Here is an 18,840-nt window from a genome sequence, read left to right on the forward strand (position 1 = left end):
TCTGTTCAGTTTTTTTGCAGGGAGGGGGATTTGGGGGATGCTGTATCTGTTTCGTTCTGTTCAGTGTTTTGCAGGGAGGGGGATTTGGAGGCTGATCTATCTGTTTCGTTCTGTTCAGTTTTTTGCAGGGAGGGGGATTTGGGGTCTGATGTATCTGTTTTGTTCTGTTCAGTTTTTTGCAGGGAGGGGGATTTGTGGGCTGATGTATCTGTTTCGTTCTGTTCAGGTTTTTGCAGGGAGGGGGATTTGGGGGGCTGATGTATCTGTTTCGTTCTGTTCAGTTTTTTGCAGGGAGGGGGATTTGGGGGCTCATGTGTCTGTTTCGTTCTGTTCAGTTTTTTGCAGGGAGGGGGATTTGGGGGCTCATGTGTCTGTTTCGTTCTGTTCAGTTTTTTGCAGGGAGGGGGATTTGGGGTCTGATGTATCTGTTTCGTTCTGTTCATTTTATTGCAGGGAGGGGGATTTGGGGGCTGATGTATCTGTTTCATTCTGTTCAGTATTTTGCAGGGAGGGGGATTTGGGGGCTGATGTATCTGTTTCGTTCTGTTCAGTATTTGCAGGGAGGGGGATTTTGGGGCTGATGTATCTGGACGGGGGATTTGGGGGCTAATGTGTTTATTTCATTCTGTTCAGTTTTTTGCAGGGTGCCGGATTTAGGGTCTGATATATCTGTTTCGTTCTGTTCAGTTTTTTGCAGGGAGGGGGATTTGGGGAGCTGATGTGTCTGTTTCGTTCTGTTCAGTTTTTTGCAGGGTGGGGGATTTGGGGGCTGATGTATCTGTTTTGTTCTGTTCAGTTTTTTGCAGGGAGGGGGATTTGTGGGCTGATGTATCTGTTTCGTTCTGTTCAGGTTTTTGCAGGGAGGGGGATTTGGGGGGCTGATGTATCTGTTTCGTTCTGTTCAGTTTTTTGCAGGGAGGGGGATTTGGGGGCTCATGTGTCTGTTTCGTTCTGTTCAGTTTTTTGCAGGGAGGGGGATTTGGGGGCTCATGTGTCTGTTTCGTTCTGTTCAGTTTTTTGCAGGGAGGGGGATTTGGGGTCTGATGTATCTGTTTCGTTCTGTTCATTTTATTGCAGGGAGGGGGATTTGGGGGCTGATGTATCTGTTTCATTCTGTTCAGTATTTTGCAGGGAGGGGGATTTGGGGGCTGATGTATCTGTTTCGTTCTGTTCAGTATTTGCAGGGAGGGGGATTTTGGGGCTGATGTATCTGGACGGGGGATTTGGGGGCTAATGTGTTTATTTCATTCTGTTCAGTTTTTTGCAGGGTGCCGGATTTAGGGTCTGATATATCTGTTTCGTTCTGTTCAGTTTTTTGCAGGGAGGGGGATTTGGGGAGCTGATGTGTCTGTTTCGTTCTGTTCAGTTTTTTGCAGGGTGGGGGATTTGGGGGCTGATGTATCTCTTTCGTTCGGTTCAGTTTTTTGCAGGGAGGGGGATTTGTGGGCTGATCTGCCTGTTTCATTCTGTTCAGTTTTTTGCAGGGAGGGGGATTTGGGGGCCGATGTATCTGTTTCGTTCTGTTCAGTTTTTTGCAGGGAGGGGGATTTGGGGTCTGATGTATCTCTTTTGTTCTGTTCAGTTTTTTGCAGGGAGGGGGATTTGGGGTCTGATGTATCTGTTTCGTTCTGTTCAGTTTTTTGCAGGGAGCGGGATTTAGAGTCTGATGTATCTGTTTCGGTCTGTTCAGTTTTTTGCAGGGAGGGGGATTTTGGGTCTGATGTATCTGTTTCGGTCTGTTCAGTTTTTTGCAGGGAGGGGGATTTGGGGTCTGATGTATCTGTTTCGTTTTGTTCAGTTTTTTGCAGGGAGGGGGATTTGTGGGCTGATGTTTCTGTTTCGTTCTGTTCAGTTTTTTGCAGGGAGGGGGATTTGTGGGCTCATGTGACTATTTCGTTCTGTTCATTTTTTTGCAGGGAGGGGGATTTGGGGGCTGATGTATTTGTTTCGTTCTGTTCAGTTTTTTGCAGGGAGGGGGATTTGGTGATGTATCTGTTTCGTTCGGTTCAGTTTTTTGCAGTGAGGGGGATTTGGGGGCACATGTATCTGTTACGTTCTGTTCAGTTTTTTTGCAGGGTGGGGGATTTGGGGGCTGATGTATCTGTTTCGTTCGGTTCAGTTTTTTGCAGGGAGGGGGATTTGGGGGCTCATGTATCTGTTTCGTTCTGTTCAGTTTTTTTGCAGGGAGGGGGATTTGGGGGATGCTGTATCTGTTTCGTTCTGTTCAGTGTTTTGCAGGGAGGGGGATTTGGAGGCTGATGTATCTGTTTCGTTCTGTTCAGTTTTTTGCAGGGAGGGGGATTTGGGGTCTGATGTATCTGTTTTGTTCTGTTCAGTTTTTTGCAGGGAGGGGGATTTGTGGGCTGATGTATCTGTTTCGTTCTGTTCAGTTTTTTGCAGGGTGGGGGATTTAGGGTCTGATGTATCTGTTTCGTTCTGTTCAGGTGTTTGCAGGGAGGGGGATTTGGGGGGCTGATGCATCTGTTTCGTTCTGTTCAGTTTTTTGCAGGGAGGGGGATTTGGGGGCTCATGTGTCTGTTTCGTTCTGTTCAGTTTTTTGCAGGGAGGGGGATTTGGGGTCTGAAGTATCTGTTTCGTTCTGTTTAGTTTTTTGCAGGGAGGGGGATTTGTGGGCTGATCTGCCTGTTTCGTTCTGTTCCGTTTTTTTGCTGGGAGGGGGATTTGGGGGCTGACGTGTCTGTTTTGTTCTGTTCCGTTTTTTGGAGGGCGGGGGATTTGGGGTCTAATGTGTCTGTTTCATTCTGTTCAGAGTTTTGCAAGGAGGGGGATTTGGGGTCTGATGTATCTGTTTCGTTTTGTTCAGTTTTTTGCAGGGAGGGGGATTTGTGGGCTGATGTTTCTGTTTCGTTCTGTTCAGTTTTTTGCAGGGAGGGGGATTTGTGGGCTGATGTGACTGTTTCGTTCTGTTCATTTTTTTGCAGGGAGGGGGATTTGGGGGCTGATGTATTTGTTTCGTTCTGTTCAGTTTTTTGCAGGGAGGGGGATTTGGTGATGTATCTGTTTCGTTCAGTTCAGTTTTTTGCAGTGAGGGGGATTTGGGGGCTCATGTATCTGTTACGTTCTGTTCAGTTTTTTTGCAGGGTGGGGGATTTGGGGGCTGATGTATCTGTTTCGTTCGGTTCAGTTTTTTGCAGGGAGGGGGATTTGGGGGCTCATGTATCTGTTTCGTTCTGTTCAGTTTTTTTGCAGGGAGGGGGATTTGGGGGATGCTGTATCTGTTTCGTTCTGTTCAGTGTTTTGCAGGGAGGGGGATTTGGAGGCTGATCTATCTGTTTCGTTCTGTTCAGTTTTTTGCAGGGAGGGGGATTTGGGGTCTGATGTATCTGTTTTGTTCTGTTCAGTTTTTTGCAGGGAGGGGGATTTGTGGGCTGATGTATCTGTTTCGTTCTGTTCAGGTTTTTGCAGGGAGGGGGATTTGGGGGGCTGATGTATCTGTTTCGTTCTGTTCAGTTTTTTGCAGGGAGGGGGATTTGGGGGCTCATGTGTCTGTTTCGTTCTGTTCAGTTTTTTGCAGGGAGGGGGATTTGGGGGCTCATGTGTCTGTTTCGTTCTGTTCAGTTTTTTGCAGGGAGGGGGATTTGGGGTCTGAAGTATCTGTTTCGTTCTGTTCAGTTTTTTGCAGGGAGGGGGATTTGGGGGCTGATGTATCTGCTTCATTCTGTTCAGTATTTTGCAGGGAGGGGGATTTGGGGGCTGATGTATCTGTTTAGCTCTGTTCAGTTTTTTTCAGGGAGGGGGATTTGGGGGCTAATGTGTTTATTTCATTCTGTTCAGTTTTTTGCAGGGTGGGGGATTTGGGGGCTAATGTGTCTGTTTCGTTCTGTTCAGTTTTTTGCAGGGAGGGGGATTTGGCGGCTGACGTATCTGTTTTGTTCTGTTTAGTTTTTTGCAGGGAGGGGGATTTGTGGGCTGATGTGCCTGTTTCGTTCTGTTCCGTTTTTTTGCTGGGAGGGGGATTTGTGGGCTGATGTTTCTGTTTCGTTCTGTTCAGTTTTTTGCAGGGAGGGGGATTTGTGGGCTCATGTGACTATTTCGTTCTGTTCATTTTTTTGCAGGGAGGGGGATTTGGGGGCTGATGTATTTGTTTCGTTCTGTTCAGTTTTTTGCAGGGAGGGGGATTTGGTGATGTATCTGTTTCGTTCGGTTCAGTTTTTTGCAGTGAGGGGGATTTGGGGGCTCATGTATCTGTTACGTTCTGTTCAGTTTTTTTGCAGGGTGGGTATTTGGGGGCTGATGTATCTGTTTCGTTCGGTTCAGTTTTTTGCAGGGAGGGGGATTTGGGGGCTCATGTATCTGTTTCGTTCTGTTCAGTTTTTTTGCAGGGAGGGGGATTTGGGGGATGCTGTATCTGTTTCGTTCTGTTCAGTGTTTTGCAGGGAGGGGGATTTGGAGGCTGATGTATCTGTTTCGTTCTGTTCAGTTTTTTGCAGGGAGGGGGATTTGGGGTCTGATGTATCTGTTTTGTTCTGTTCAGTTTTTTGCAGGGAGGGGGATTTGTGGGCTGATGTATCTGTTTCGTTCTGTTCAGTTTTTTGCAGGGTGGGGGATTTAGGGTCTGATGTATCTGTTTCGTTCTGTTCAGGTTTTTGCAGGGAGGGGGATTTGGGGGGCTGATGCATCTGTTTCGTTCTGTTCAGTTTTTTGCAGGGAGGGGGATTTGGGGGCTCATGTGTCTGTTTCGTTCTGTTCAGTTTTTTGCAGGGAGGGGGATTTGGGGTCTGAAGTATCTGTTTCGTTCTGTTTAGTTTTTTGCAGGGAGGGGGATTTGTGGGCTGATCTGCCTGTTTCGTTCTGTTCCGTTTTTTTGCTGGGAGGGGGATTTGGGGGCTGACGTGTCTGTTTTGTTCTGTTCCGTTTTTTGGAGGGCAGGGGATTTGGGGTCTAATGTGTCTGTTTCATTCTGTTCAGAGTTTTGCAAGGAGGGGGATTTGGGGTCTGATGTATCTGTTTCGTTTTGTTCAGTTTTTTGCAGGGAGGGGGATTTGTGGGCTGATGTTTCTGTTTCGTTCTGTTCAGTTTTTTGCAGGGAGGGGGATTTGTGGGCTGATGTGACTGTTTCGTTCTGTTCATTTTTTTGCAGGGAGGGGGATTTGGGGGCTGATGTATTTGTTTCGTTCTGTTCAGTTTTTTGCAGGGAGGGGGATTTGGTGATGTATCTGTTTCGTTCAGTTCAGTTTTTTGCAGTGAGGGGGATTTGGGGGCTCATGTATCTGTTACGTTCTGTTCAGTTTTTTTGCAGGGTGGGGGATTTGGGGGCTGATGTATCTGTTTCGTTCGGTTCAGTTTTTTGCAGGGAGGGGGATTTGGGGGCTCATGTATCTGTTTCGTTCTGTTCAGTTTTTTTGCGGGGAGGGGGATTTGGGGGATGCTGTATCTGTTTCGTTCTGTTCAGTGTTTTGCAGGGAGGGGGATTTGGAGGCTGATGTATCTGTTTCGTTCTGTTCAGTTTTTTGCAGGGAGGGGGATTTGGGGTCTGATGTATCTGTTTTGTTCTGTTCAGTTTTTTGCAGGGAGGGGGATTTGTGGGCTGATGTATCTGTTTCGTTCTGTTCAGGTTTTTGCAGGGAGGGGGATTTGGGGGATGCTGTATCTGTTTCGTTCTGTTCAGTGTTTTGCAGGGAGGGGGATTTGGAGGCTGATGTATCTGTTTCGTTCTGTTCAGTTTTTTGCAGGGAGGGGGATTTGTGGGCTGATTTATCTGTTTCGTTCTGTTCAGGTTTTTGCAGGGAGGGGGATTTGGGGGGCTGATGTATCTGTTTCGTTCTGTTCAGTTTTTTGCAGGGAGGGGGATTTGGGGGCTCATGTGTCTGTTTCGTTCTGTTCAGTTTTTTGCAGGGAGGGGGATTTGGGGGCTCATGTGTCTGTTTCGTTCTGTTCAGTTTTTTGCAGGGAGGGGGATTTGGGGTCTGAAGTATCTGTTTCGTTCTGTTCAGTTTTTTGCAGGGAGGGGGATTTGGGGGCTGATGTATCTGCTTCATTCTGTTCAGTATTTTGCAGGGAGGGGGATTTGGGGGCTGATGTATCTGTTTAGCTCTGTTCAGTTTTTTTCAGGGAGGGGATTTGGGGGCTAATGTGTTTATTTCATTCTGTTCAGTTTTTTGCAGGGTGGGGGATTTGGGGGCTAATGTGTCTGTTTCGTTCTGTTCAGTTTTTTGCAGGGAGGGGGATTTGGCGGCTGACGTATCTGTTTTGTTCTGTTTAGTTTTTTGCAGGGAGGGGGATTTGTGGGCTGATGTGCCTGTTTCGTTCTGTTCCGTTTTTTTGCTGGGAGGGGGATTTGTGGGCTGATGTTTCTGTTTCGTTCTGTTCAGTTTTTTGCAGGGAGGGGGATTTGTGGGCTCATGTGACTATTTCGTTCTGTTCATTTTTTTGCAGGGAGGGGGATTTGGGGGCTGATGTATTTGTTTCGTTCTGTTCAGTTTTTTGCAGGGAGGGGGATTTGGTGATGTATCTGTTTCGTTCGGTTCAGTTTTTTGCAGTGAGGGGGATTTGGGGGCTCATGTATCTGTTACGTTCTGTTCAGTTTTTTTGCAGGGTGGGGGATTTGGGGGCTGATGTATCTGTTTCGTTCGGTTCAGTTTTTTGCAGGGAGGGGGATTTGGGGGCTCATGTATCTGTTTCGTTCTGTTCAGTTTTTTTGCAGGGAGGGGGATTTGGGGGATGCTGTATCTGTTTCGTTCTGTTCAGTGTTTTGCAGGGAGGGGGATTTGGAGGCTGATGTATCTGTTTCGTTCTGTTCAGTTTTTTGCAGGGAGGGGGATTTGGGGTCTGATGTATCTGTTTTGTTCTGTTCAGTTTTTTGCAGGGAGGGGGATTTGTGGGCTGATGTATCTGTTTCGTTCTGTTCAGTTTTTTGCAGGGTGGGGGATTTAGGGTCTGATGTATCTGTTTCGTTCTGTTCAGTTTTTTGCAGGGAGGGGGATTTGGGGGCTCATGTGTCTGTTTCGTTCTGTTCAGTTTTTTGCAGGGAGGGGGATTTGGGGTCTGAAGTATCTGTTTCGTTCTGTTTAGTTTTTTGCAGGGAGGGGGATTTGTGGGCTGATCTGCCTGTTTCGTTCTGTTCCGTTTTTTTGCTGGGAGGGGGATTTGGGGGCTGACGTGTCTGTTTTGTTCTGTTCCGTTTTTTGGAGGGCAGGGGATTTGGGGTCTAATGTGTCTGTTTCATTCTGTTCAGAGTTTTGCAAGGAGGGGGATTTGGGGTCTGATGTATCTGTTTCGTTTTGTTCAGTTTTTTGCAGGGAGGGGGATTTGTGGGCTGATGTTTCTGTTTCGTTCTGTTCAGTTTTTTGCAGGGAGGGGGATTTGTGGGCTGATGTGACTGTTTCGTTCTGTTCATTTTTTTGCAGGGAGGGGGATTTCGGGGCTGATGTATTTGTTTCGTTCTGTTCAGTTTTTTGCAGGGAGGGGGATTTGGTGATGTATCTGTTTCGTTCAGTTCAGTTTTTTGCAGTGAGGGGGATTTGGGGGCTCATGTATCTGTTACGTTCTGTTCAGTTTTTTTGCAGGGTGGGGGATTTGGGGGCTGATGTATCTGTTTCGTTCGGTTCAGTTTTTTGCAGGGAGGGGGATTTGGGGGCTCATGTATCTGTTTCGTTCTGTTCAGTTTTTTTGCGGGGAGGGGGATTTGGGGGATGCTGTATCTGTTTCGTTCTGTTCAGTGTTTTGCAGGGAGGGGGATTTGGAGGCTGATGTATCTGTTTCGTTCTGTTCAGTTTTTTGCATTGAGGGGGATTTGGGGTCTGATGTATCTGTTTTGTTCTGTTCAGTTTTTTGCAGGGAGGGGGATTTGTGGGCTGATGTATCTGTTTCGTTCTGTTCAGGTTTTTGCAGGGAGGGGGATTTGGGGGGCTGATGTATCTGTTTCGTTCTGTTCAGTTTTTTGCAGGGAGGGGGATTTGGGGGCTCATGTGTCTGTTTCGTTCTGTTCAGTTTTTTGCAGGGAGGGGGATTTGGGGTCTGAAGTATCTGTTTCGTTCTGTTCAGTTTTTTGCAGGGAGGGGGATTTGGGGGCTGATGTATCTGCTTCATTCTGTTCAGTATTTTGCAGGGAGGGGGATTTGGGGGCTGATGTATCTGTTTAGCTCTGTTCAGTTTTTTTCAGGGAGGGGGATTTGGGGGCTAATGTGTTTATTTCATTCTGTTCAGTTTTTTGCAGGGTGGGGGATTTGGGGGCTAATGTGTCTGTTTCGTTCTGTTCAGTTTTTTGCAGGGAGGGGGATTTGGCGGCTGACGTATCTGTTTTGTTCTGTTTAGTTTTTTGCAGGGAGGGGGATTTGTGGGCTGATGTGCCTGTTTCGTTCTGTTCCGTTTTTTTGCTGGGAGGGGGATTTGGGGGCTGACGTATCTGTTTCGTTCTGTTTGGATTTTTGCAGGGAGGGGGGTTTGGGGTCTGATGTATCTGTTTCATTCTGTTCAGTTTTTTGCAGGGAGGGGGATTTGGGGTCTGATGTATCTGTTTTGTTCTGTTCAGTTTTTTGCAGGGAGGGGGATTTGTGGGCTGATGTATCTGTTTCGTTCTGTTCAGTTTTTTGCAGTGAGGGGGATTTAGGGTCTGATGTATCTGTTTCGTTCTGTTCAGTTTTTTGCAGGGGGGGGATTTAGGGTCTGATGTATCTGTTTCGTTCTGTTCAGATTTTTGCAGGGAGGGGGATTTGGGGGCTCATGTGTCTGTTTCGTTCTGTTCAGTTTTTTGCAGGGAGGGGGATTTGGGGTCTGATGTATCTGTTTCGTTCTGTTCAGTTTATTGCAGGGAGGGGGATTTGGGGGCTGATGTATCTGTTTCATTCTGTTCAGTATTTTGCAGGGAGGGGGATTTGGGGGCTGATGTATCTGTTTCGTTCTGTTCAGTATTTGCAGGGAGGGGGATTTTGGGGCTGATGTATCTGGACGGGGGATTTGGGGGCTAATGTGTTTATTTCATTCTGTTCAGTTTTTTGCAGGGTGCCGGATTTAGGGTCTGATATATCTGTTTCGTTCTGTTCAGTTTTTTGCAGGGAGGGGGATTTGGGGAGCTGATGTGTCTGTTTCGTTCTGTTCAGTTTTTTGCAGGGTGGGGGATTTGGGGGCTGATGTATCTCTTTCGTTCGGTTCAGTTTTTTGCAGGGAGGGGGATTTGTGGGCTGATCTGCCTGTTTCATTCTGTTCAGTTTTTTGCAGGGAGGGGGATTTGGGGGCCGATGTATCTGTTTCGTTCTGTTCAGTTTTTTGCAGGGAGGGGGATTTGGGGTCTGATGTATCTCTTTTGTTCTGTTCAGTTTTTTGCAGGGAGGGGGATTTGGGGTCTGATGTATCTGTTTCGTTCTGTTCAGTTTTTTGCAGGGAGCGGGATTTAGAGTCTGATGTATCTGTTTCGGTCTGTTCAGTTTTTTGCAGGGAGGGGGATTTTGGGTCTGATGTATCTGTTTCGGTCTGTTCAGTTTTTTGCAGGGAGGGGGATTTGGGGTCTGATGTATCTGTTTCGTTTTGTTCAGTTTTTTGCAGGGAGGGGGATTTGTGGGCTGATGTTTCTGTTTCGTTCTGTTCAGTTTTTTGCAGGGAGGGGGATTTGTGGGCTCATGTGACTATTTCGTTCTGTTCATTTTTTTGCAGGGAGGGGGATTTGGGGGCTGATGTATTTGTTTCGTTCTGTTCAGTTTTTTGCAGGGAGGGGGATTTGGTGATGTATCTGTTTCGTTCGGTTCAGTTTTTTGCAGTGAGGGGGATTTGGGGGCTCATGTATCTGTTACGTTCTGTTCAGTTTTTTTGCAGGGTGGGGGATTTGGGGGCTGATGTATCTGTTTCGTTCGGTTCAGTTTTTTGCAGGGAGGGGGATTTGGGGGCTCATGTATCTGTTTCGTTCTGTTCAGTTTTTTTGCAGGGAGGGGGATTTGGGGGATGCTGTATCTGTTTCGTTCTGTTCAGTGTTTTGCAGGGAGGGGGATTTGGAGGCTGATGTATCTGTTTCGTTCTGTTCAGTTTTTTGCAGGGAGGGGGATTTGGGGTCTGATGTATCTGTTTTGTTCTGTTCAGTTTTTTGCAGGGAGGGGGATTTGTGGGCTGATGTATCTGTTTCGTTCTGTTCAGTTTTTTGCAGGGTGGGGGATTTAGGGTCTGATGTATCTGTTTCGTTCTGTTCAGGTTTTTGCAGGGAGGGGGATTTGGGGGGCTGATGCATCTGTTTCGTTCTGTTCAGTTTTTTGCAGGGAGGGGGATTTGGGGGCTCATGTGTCTGTTTCGTTCTGTTCAGTTTTTTGCAGGGAGGGGGATTTGGGGTCTGAAGTATCTGTTTCGTTCTGTTTAGTTTTTTGCAGGGAGGGGGATTTGTGGGCTGATGTGCCTGTTTCGTTCTGTTCCGTTTTTTTGCTGGGAGGGGGATTTGGGGGCTGACGTGTCTGTTTTGTTCTGTTCCGTTTTTTGGAGGGCGGGGGATTTGGGGTCTAATGTGTCTGTTTCATTCTGTTCAGAGTTTTGCAAGGAGGGGGATTTGGGGTCTGATGTATCTGTTTCGTTTTGTTCAGTTTTTTGCAGGGAGGGGGATTTGTGGGCTGATGTTTCTGTTTCGTTCTGTTCAGTTTTTTGCAGGGAGGGAGATTTGGGGGCTGATGTATCTGTTTCGTTCTGTTCAGTATTTGCAGGGAGGGGGATTTTGGGGCTGATGTATCTGGACGGGGGATTTGGGGGCTAATGTGTTTATTTCATTCTGTTCAGTTTTTTGCAGGGTGCCGGATTTAGGGTCTGATATATCTGTTTCGTTCTGTTCAGTTTTTTGCAGGGAGGGGGATTTGGGGAGCTGATGTGTCTGTTTCGTTCTGTTCAGTTTTTTGCAGGGTGGGGGATTTGGGGGCTGATGTATCTCTTTCGTTCGGTTCAGTTTTTTGCAGGGAGGGGGATTTGTGGGCTGATCTGCCTGTTTCATTCTGTTCAGTTTTTTGCAGGGAGGGGGATTTGGGGGCCGATGTATCTGTTTCGTTCTGTTCAGTTTTTTGCAAGGAGGGGGATTTGGGGTCTGATGTATCTCTTTTGTTCTGTTCAGTTTTTTGCAGGGAGGGGGATTTGGGGTCTGATGTATCTGTTTCGTTCTGTTCAGTTTTTTGCAGGGAGCGGGATTTAGAGTCTGATGTATCTGTTTCGGTCTGTTCAGTTTTTTGCAGGGAGGGGGATTTTGGGTCTGATGTATCTGTTTCGGTCTGTTCAGTTTTTTGCAGGGAGGGGGATTTGGGGTCTGATGTATCTGTTTCGTTTTGTTCAGTTTTTTGCAGGGAGGGGGATTTGTGGGCTGATGTTTCTGTTTCGTTCTGTTCATTTTTTTGCAGGGAGGGGGATTTGGGGGCTGATGTATTTGTTTCGTTCTGTTCAGTTTTTTGCAGGGAGGGGGATTTGGTGATGTATCTGTTTCGTTCGGTTCAGTTTTTTGCAGTGAGGGGGATTTGGGGGCTCATGTATCTGTTACGTTCTGTTCAGTTTTTTTGCAGGGTGGGGGATTTGGGGGCTGATGTATCTGTTTCGTTCGGTTCAGTTTTTTGCAGGGAGGGGGATTTGGGGGCTCATGTATCTGTTTCGTTCTGTTCAGTATTTTGCAGGGAGGGGGATTTGGGGGCTGATGTATCTGTTTCGTTCTGTTCAGTATTTGCAGGGAGGGGGATTTTGGGGCTGATGTATCTGGACGGGGGATTTGGGGGCTAATGTGTTTATTTCATTCTGTTCAGTTTTTTGCAGGGTGCCGGATTTAGGGTCTGATATATCTGTTTCGTTCTGTTCAGTTTTTTGCAGGGAGGGGGATTTGGGGAGCTGATGTGTCTGTTTCGTTCTGTTCAGTTTTTTGCAGGGTGGGGGATTTGGGGGCTGATGTATCTCTTTCGTTCGGTTCAGTTTTTTGCAGGGAGGGGGATTTGTGGGCTGATCTGCCTGTTTCATTCTGTTCAGTTTTTTGCAGGGAGGGGGATTTGGGGGCCGATGTATCTGTTTCGTTCTGTTCAGTTTTTTGCAGGGAGGGGGATTTGGGGTCTGATGTATCTCTTTTGTTCTGTTCAGTTTTTTGCAGGGAGGGGGATTTGGGGTCTGATGTATCTGTTTCGTTCTGTTCAGTTTTTTGCAGGGAGCGGGATTTAGAGTCTGATGTATCTGTTTCGGTCTGTTCAGTTTTTTGCAGGGAGGGGGATTTTGGGTCTGATGTATCTGTTTCGGTCTGTTCAGTTTTTTGCAGGGAGGGGGATTTGGGGTCTGATGTATCTGTTTCGTTTTGTTCAGTTTTTTGCAGGGAGGGGGATTTGTGGGCTGATGTTTCTGTTTCGTTCTGTTCAGTTTTTTGCAGGGAGGGGGATTTGTGGGCTCATGTGACTATTTCGTTCTGTTCATTTTTTTGCAGGGAGGGGGATTTGGGGGCTGATGTATTTGTTTCGTTCTGTTCAGTTTTTTGCAGGGAGGGGGATTTGGTGATGTATCTGTTTCGTTCGGTTCAGTTTTTTGCAGTGAGGGGGATTTGGGGGCTCATGTATCTGTTACGTTCTGTTCAGTTTTTTTGCAGGGTGGGGGATTTGGGGGCTGATGTATCTGTTTCGTTCGGTTCAGTTTTTTGCAGGGAGGGGGATTTGGGGGCTCATGTATCTGTTTCGTTCTGTTCAGTTTTTTTGCAGGGAGGGGGATTTGGGGGATGCTGTATCTGTTTCGTTCTGTTCAGTGTTTTGCAGGGAGGGGGATTTGGAGGCTGATGTATCTGTTTCGTTCTGTTCAGTTTTTTGCAGGGAGGGGGATTTGGGGTCTGATGTATCTGTTTTGTTCTGTTCAGTTTTTTGCAGGGAGGGGGATTTGTGGGCTGATGTATCTGTTTCGTTCTGTTCAGTTTTTTGCAGGGTGGGGGATTTAGGGTCTGATGTATCTGTTTCGTTCTGTTCAGGTTTTTGCAGGGAGGGGGATTTGGGGGGCTGATGCATCTGTTTCGTTCTGTTCAGTTTTTTGCAGGGAGGGGGATTTGGGGGCTCATGTGTCTGTTTCGTTCTGTTCAGTTTTTTTGCAGGGAGGGGGATTTGGGGTCTGAAGTATCTGTTTCGTTCTGTTTAGTTTTTTGCAGGGAGGGGGATTTGTGGGCTGATGTGCCTGTTTCGTTCTGTTCCGTTTTTTTGCTGGGAGGGGGATTTGGGGGCTGACGTGTCTGTTTTGTTCTGTTCCGTTTTTTGGAGGGCGGGGGATTTGGGGTCTAATGTGTCTGTTTCATTCTGTTCAGAGTTTTGCAAGGAGGGGGATTTGGGGTCTGATGTATCTGTTTCGTTTTGTTCAGTTTTTTGCAGGGAGGGGGATTTGTGGGCTGATGTTTCTGTTTCGTTCTGTTCAGTTTTTTGCAGGGAGGGGGATTTGGGGGCTGATGTATCTGTTTCGTTCTGTTCAGTATTTGCAGGGAGGGGGATTTTGGGGCTGATGTATCTGGACGGGGGATTTGGGGGCTAATGTGTTTATTTCATTCTGTTCAGTTTTTTGCAGGGTGCCGGATTTAGGGTCTGATATATCTGTTTCGTTCTGTTCAGTTTTTTGCAGGGAGGGGGATTTGGGGAGCTGATGTGTCTGTTTCGTTCTGTTCAGTTTTTTGCAGGGTGGGGGATTTGGGGGCTGATGTATCTCTTTCGTTCGGTTCAGTTTTTTGCAGGGAGGGGGATTTGTGGGCTGATCTGCCTGTTTCATTCTGTTCAGTTTTTTGCAGGGAGGGGGATTTGGGGGCCGATGTATCTGTTTCGTTCTGTTCAGTTTTTTGCAAGGAGGGGGATTTGGGGTCTGATGTATCTCTTTTGTTCTGTTCAGTTTTTTGCAGGGAGGGGGATTTGGGGTCTGATGTATCTGTTTCGTTCTGTTCAGTTTTTTGCAGGGAGCGGGATTTAGAGTCTGATGTATCTGTTTCGGTCTGTTCAGTTTTTTGCAGGGAGGGGGATTTTGGGTCTGATGTATCTGTTTCGGTCTGTTCAGTTTTTTGCAGGGAGGGGGATTTGGGGTCTGATGTATCTGTTTCGTTTTGTTCAGTTTTTTGCAGGGAGGGGGATTTGTGGGCTGATGTTTCTGTTTCGTTCTGTTCATTTTTTTGCAGGGAGGGGGATTTGGGGGCTGATGTATTTGTTTCGTTCTGTTCAGTTTTTTGCAGGGAGGGGGATTTGGTGATGTATCTGTTTCGTTCGGTTCAGTTTTTTGCAGTGAGGGGGATTTGGGGGCTCATGTATCTGTTACGTTCTGTTCAGTTTTTTTGCAGGGTGGGGGATTTGGGGGCTGATGTATCTGTTTCGTTCGGTTCAGTTTTTTGCAGGGAGGGGGATTTGGGGGCTCATGTACCTGTTTCGTTCTGTTCAGTTTTTTTGCAGGGAGGGGGATTTGGGGGATGCTGTATCTGTTTCGTTCTGTTCAGTGTTTTGCAGGGAGGGGGATTTGGAGGCTGATGTATCTGTTTCGTTCTGTTCAGTTTTTTGCAGGGAGGGGGATTTGGGGTCTGATGTATCTGTTTTGTTCTGTTCAGTTTTTTGCAGGGAGGGGGATTTGTGGGCTGATGTATCTGTTTCGTTCTGTTCAGGTTTTTGCAGGGAGGGGGATTTGGGGGGCTGATGCATCTGTTTCGTTCTGTTCAGTTTTTTGCAGGGAGGGGATTTGGGGGCTCATGTGTCTGTTTCGTTCTGTTCAGTTTTTTGCAGGGAGGGGGATTTGGGGTCTGAAGTATCTGTTTCGTTCTGTTTAGTTTTTTGCAGGGAGGGGGATTTGTGGGCTGATGTGCCTGTTTCGTTCTGTTCCGTTTTTTTGCTGGGAGGGGGATTTGGGGGCTGACGTGTCTGTTTTGTTCTGGTCCGTTTTTTGGAGGGCGGGGGATTTGGGGTCTAATGTGTCTGTTTCATTCTGTTCAGAGTTTTGCAAGGAGGGGGATTTGGGGTCTGATGTATCTGTTTCGTTTTGTTCAGTTTTTTGCAGGGAGGGGGATTTGGGGTCTGATGTATCTCTTTTGTTCTGTTCAGTTTTTTGCAGGGAGGGGGATTTGGGGGCTCATGTATCTGTTTCGTTCTGTTCAGTTTTTTTGCAGGGAGGGGGATTTGGGGGATGCTGTATCTGTTTCGTTCTGTTCAGTGTTTTGCAGGGAGGGGGATTTGGAGGCTGATGTATCTGTTTCGTTCTGTTCAGTTTTTTGCAGGGAGGGGGATTTGGGGTCTGATGTATCTGTTTTGTTCTGTTCAGTTTTTTGCAGGGAGGGGGATTTGTGGGCTGATGTATCTGTTTCGTTCTGTTCAGGTTTTTGCAGGGAGGGGGATTTGGGGGGCTGATGTATCTGTTTCGTTCTGTTCAGTTTTTTGCAGGGAGGGGGATTTGGGGGCTCATGTGTCTGTTTCGTTCTGTTCAGTTTTTTGCAGGGAGGGGGATTTGGGGTCTGAAGTATCTGTTTCGTTCTGTTCAGTTTTTTGCAGGGAGGGGGATTTGGGGGCTGATGTATCTGCTTCATTCTGTTCAGTATTTTGCAGGGAGGGGGATTTGGGGGCTGATGTATCTGTTTAGCTCTGTTCAGTTTTTTTCAGGGAGGGGGATTTGGGGGCTAAGTGTTTATTTCATTCTGTTCAGTTTTTTGCAGGGTGGGGGATTTGGGGGCTAATGTGTCTGTTTCGTTCTGTTCAGTTTTTTGCAGGGAGGGGGATTTGGCGGCTGATGTATCTGTTTTGTTCTGTTTAGTTTTTTGCAGGGAGGGGGATTTGTGGGCTGATGTGCCTGTTTCGTTCTGTTCCGTTTTTTTGCTGGGAGGGGGATTTGGGGGCTGACGTGTCTGTTTCGTTCTGTTCAGGTGTTTGCAGGGAGGGGGATTTGGGGTCTAATGTGTCTGTTTCATTCTGTTCAGAGTTTTGCAGGGAGGGGGATTTGGGGTCTGATGCATCTGTTTCGTTTTGTTCAGTTTTTTGCAGGGAGGGGGATTTGTGGGCTGATGTTTCTGTTTCGTTCTGTTCAGTTTTTTGCGGGGAGGGGGATTTGGGGGCTGATGTATTTGTTTCGTTCTGTTCAGTTTTTTGCAGGGAGCGGGATTTAGGGTCTGATGTATCTGTTTCGGTCTGTTCAGTTTTTTGCAGGGAGGAAGATTTGGGGGTCGACGTGCCTGTTTCATTCTGTTCAGTTTTTTGCAGGGAGGGGGATTTTGGGTCTGATGTATCTGTTTCGGTCTGTTCAGTTTTTTGCAGGGAGGGGGATTTGGGGTCTGATGTATCTGTTTCGTTTTGTTCAGTTTTTTGCAGGGAGGGGGATTTGTGGGCTGATGTTTCTGTTTCGTTCTGTTCAGTTTTTTGCAGGGAGGGGGATTTGTGGGCTCAAGTGACTGTTTCGTTCTGTTCATTTTTTTGCAGTGAGGGGGATTTGGGGGCCGATGTATTTGTTTCGTTCTGTTCAGTTTTTTGCAGGGAGGGGGATTTGGTGATGTATCTGTTTCGTTCAGTTCAGTTTTTTGCAGTGAGGGGGATTTGGGGGCTCATGTATCTGTTACGTTCTGTTCAGTTTTTTTGCAGGGTGGGGGAGTTGGGGGCTGATGTATCTGTTTCGTTCGGTTCAGTTTTTTGCAGGGAGGGGGATTTGGGGGCTCATGTATCTGTTTCGTTCTGTTCAGTTTTTTTGCAGGGAGGGGGATTTGGGGGATGCTGTATCTGTTTCGTTCTGTTCAGTGTTTTGCAGGGAGGGGGATTTGGAGGCTGATGTATCTGTTTCGTTCTGTTCAGTTTTTTGCAGGGAGGGGGATTTGGGGTCTGATGTATCTGTTTTGTTCTGTTCAGTTTTTTGCAGGGAGGGGGATTTGTGGGCTGATGTATCTGTTTCGTTCTGTTCAGTTTTTTGCAGGGTGGGGTATTTAGGGTCTGATGTATCTGTTTCGTTCTGTTCAGGTTTTTGCAGGGAGGGGGATTTGGGGGGCTGATGTATCTGTTTCGTTCTGTTCAGTTTTTTGCAGGGAGGGGGATTTGGGGGCTCATGTGTCTGTTTCGTTCTGTTCAGTTTTTTGCAGGGAGGGGGATTTGGGGTCTGAAGTATCTGTTTCGTTCTGTTTAGTTTTTTGCAGGGAGGGGGATTTGTGGGCTGATGTGCCTGTTTCGTTCTGTTCCGTTTTTTTGCTGGGAGGGGGATTTGGGGGCTGACGTGTCTGTTTTGTTCTGTTCCGTTTTTTGCAGGGCGGGGGATTTGGGGGGCTGATGTATCTGTTTCGTTCTGTTTCAAGTTTTTTGCAGGGAGGGGGATTTGGGGGCTCATGTGTCTGTTTCGTTCTGTTCAGTTTTTTGCAGGGAGGGGGATTTGGGGTCTGAAGTATCTGTTTCGTTCTGTTCAGTTTTTTGCAGGAGGGGGATTTGGGGGCTGATGTATCTGCTTCATTCTGTTCAGTATTTTGCAGGGATGGGGATTTGGGGGCTGATGTATCTGTTTAGCTCTGTTCAGTTTTTTTCAGGGAGGGGGATTTGGGGGCTAATGTGTTTATTTCATTCTGTTCAGTTTTTTGCAGGGTGGGGGATTTGGGGGCTAATGTGTCTGTTTCGTTCTGTTCAGTTTTTTGCAGGGAGGGGGATTTGGCGGAAGACGTATCTGTTTTGTTCTGTTTAGTTTTTTGCAGGGAGGGGGATTTGTGGGCTGATGTGCCTGTTTCGTTCTGTTCAGTTTTTTTGCTGGGAGGGGGATTTGGGGGCTGACGTGTCTGTTTTGTTCTGTTCCGTTTTTTGCAGGGAGCGGGATTTGGGGTCTAATGTGTCTGTTTCATTCTGTTCAGAGTTTTGCAGGGAGGGGGATTTGGGGTCTGATGTATCTGTTTCGTTTTGTTCAGTTTTTTGCAGGGAGGGGGATTTGTGGGCTGATGTTTCTGTTTCGTTCTGTTCAGTTTTTTGCAGGGAGGGGGATTTGTGGGCTCATGTGACTGTTTCGTTCTGTTCATTTTTTTGCGGGGAGGAGGATTTGGAGGCTGATGTATTTGTTTCGTTCTGTTCAGTTTTTTGCAGGGAGGGGGATTTGGTGATGTATCTGTTTCGTTCAGTTCAGTTTTTTGCAGTGAGGGGGATTTGGGGGCTCATGTATCTGTTTCGTTCTGTTCAGTTTTTTTGCAGGGTGAGGGATTTGGGGGCTGATGTATCTGTTTCGTTCGGTTCAGTTTTTTGCAGGGAGGGGGATTTGGGGGCTCATGTATCTGTTTCGTTCTGTTCAGTTTTTTTGCAGGGAGGGGGATTTGGGGGATGCTGTATCTGTTTCGTTCTGTTCAGTGTTTTGCAGGGATGGGGATTTGGAGGCTGATGTATCTGTTTCGTTCTGTTCAGTTTTTTGCAGGGAGGGGGATTTGTGGTCTGATGTATCTGTTTCGTTCTGTTCAGTTTTTTGCAAGGAGGGGGATTGCGGGGCTGATGTATCTGTTTCATTCTGTTCAGTTTTTTGCAGGGAGGGGGATTTGGGGGCTCCTGTTTCTGTTTCGTTCTGTTCATTTTTTTTGCAGGGAGGTGGATTTGGAGGCTGATGTATCTGTTTCGTTCAGTTCAGTTTTTTGCAAGGAGGGGGATTTGGGGGCAGACGTATCTGTTTCGTTCTGTTTGGATTTTTGCAGGGAGGGGGGTTTGGGGTCTGATGTATCTGTTTCATTCTGTTCAGTTTGTTGCAGGGTGGGGGATTTGTGGGCTGATGTGTCCGTTTCGTTCTGTTCAATTTTTTGCAGGGAGGGGGATTTAGGGTCTGATGTATCTGTTTCGTTCTGTTCAGTTTTTTGCAGGGAGGGGGATTTGGGGGACTGATGTGTCTGTTTCGTTTTGTTCAGTTTTTTGCAGGGGGGGATTTAGGGTCTGATGTATCTGTTTCGTTCTGTTCAGTTTTTTGCAGGGTGGGGGATTTGGGGGC

Source organism: Mobula birostris, chromosome 1 (genome assembly GCF_030028105.1).
Source record: "Mobula birostris isolate sMobBir1 chromosome 1, sMobBir1.hap1, whole genome shotgun sequence".
Classification (NCBI taxonomy): domain Eukaryota; kingdom Metazoa; phylum Chordata; class Chondrichthyes; order Myliobatiformes; family Myliobatidae; genus Mobula; species Mobula birostris.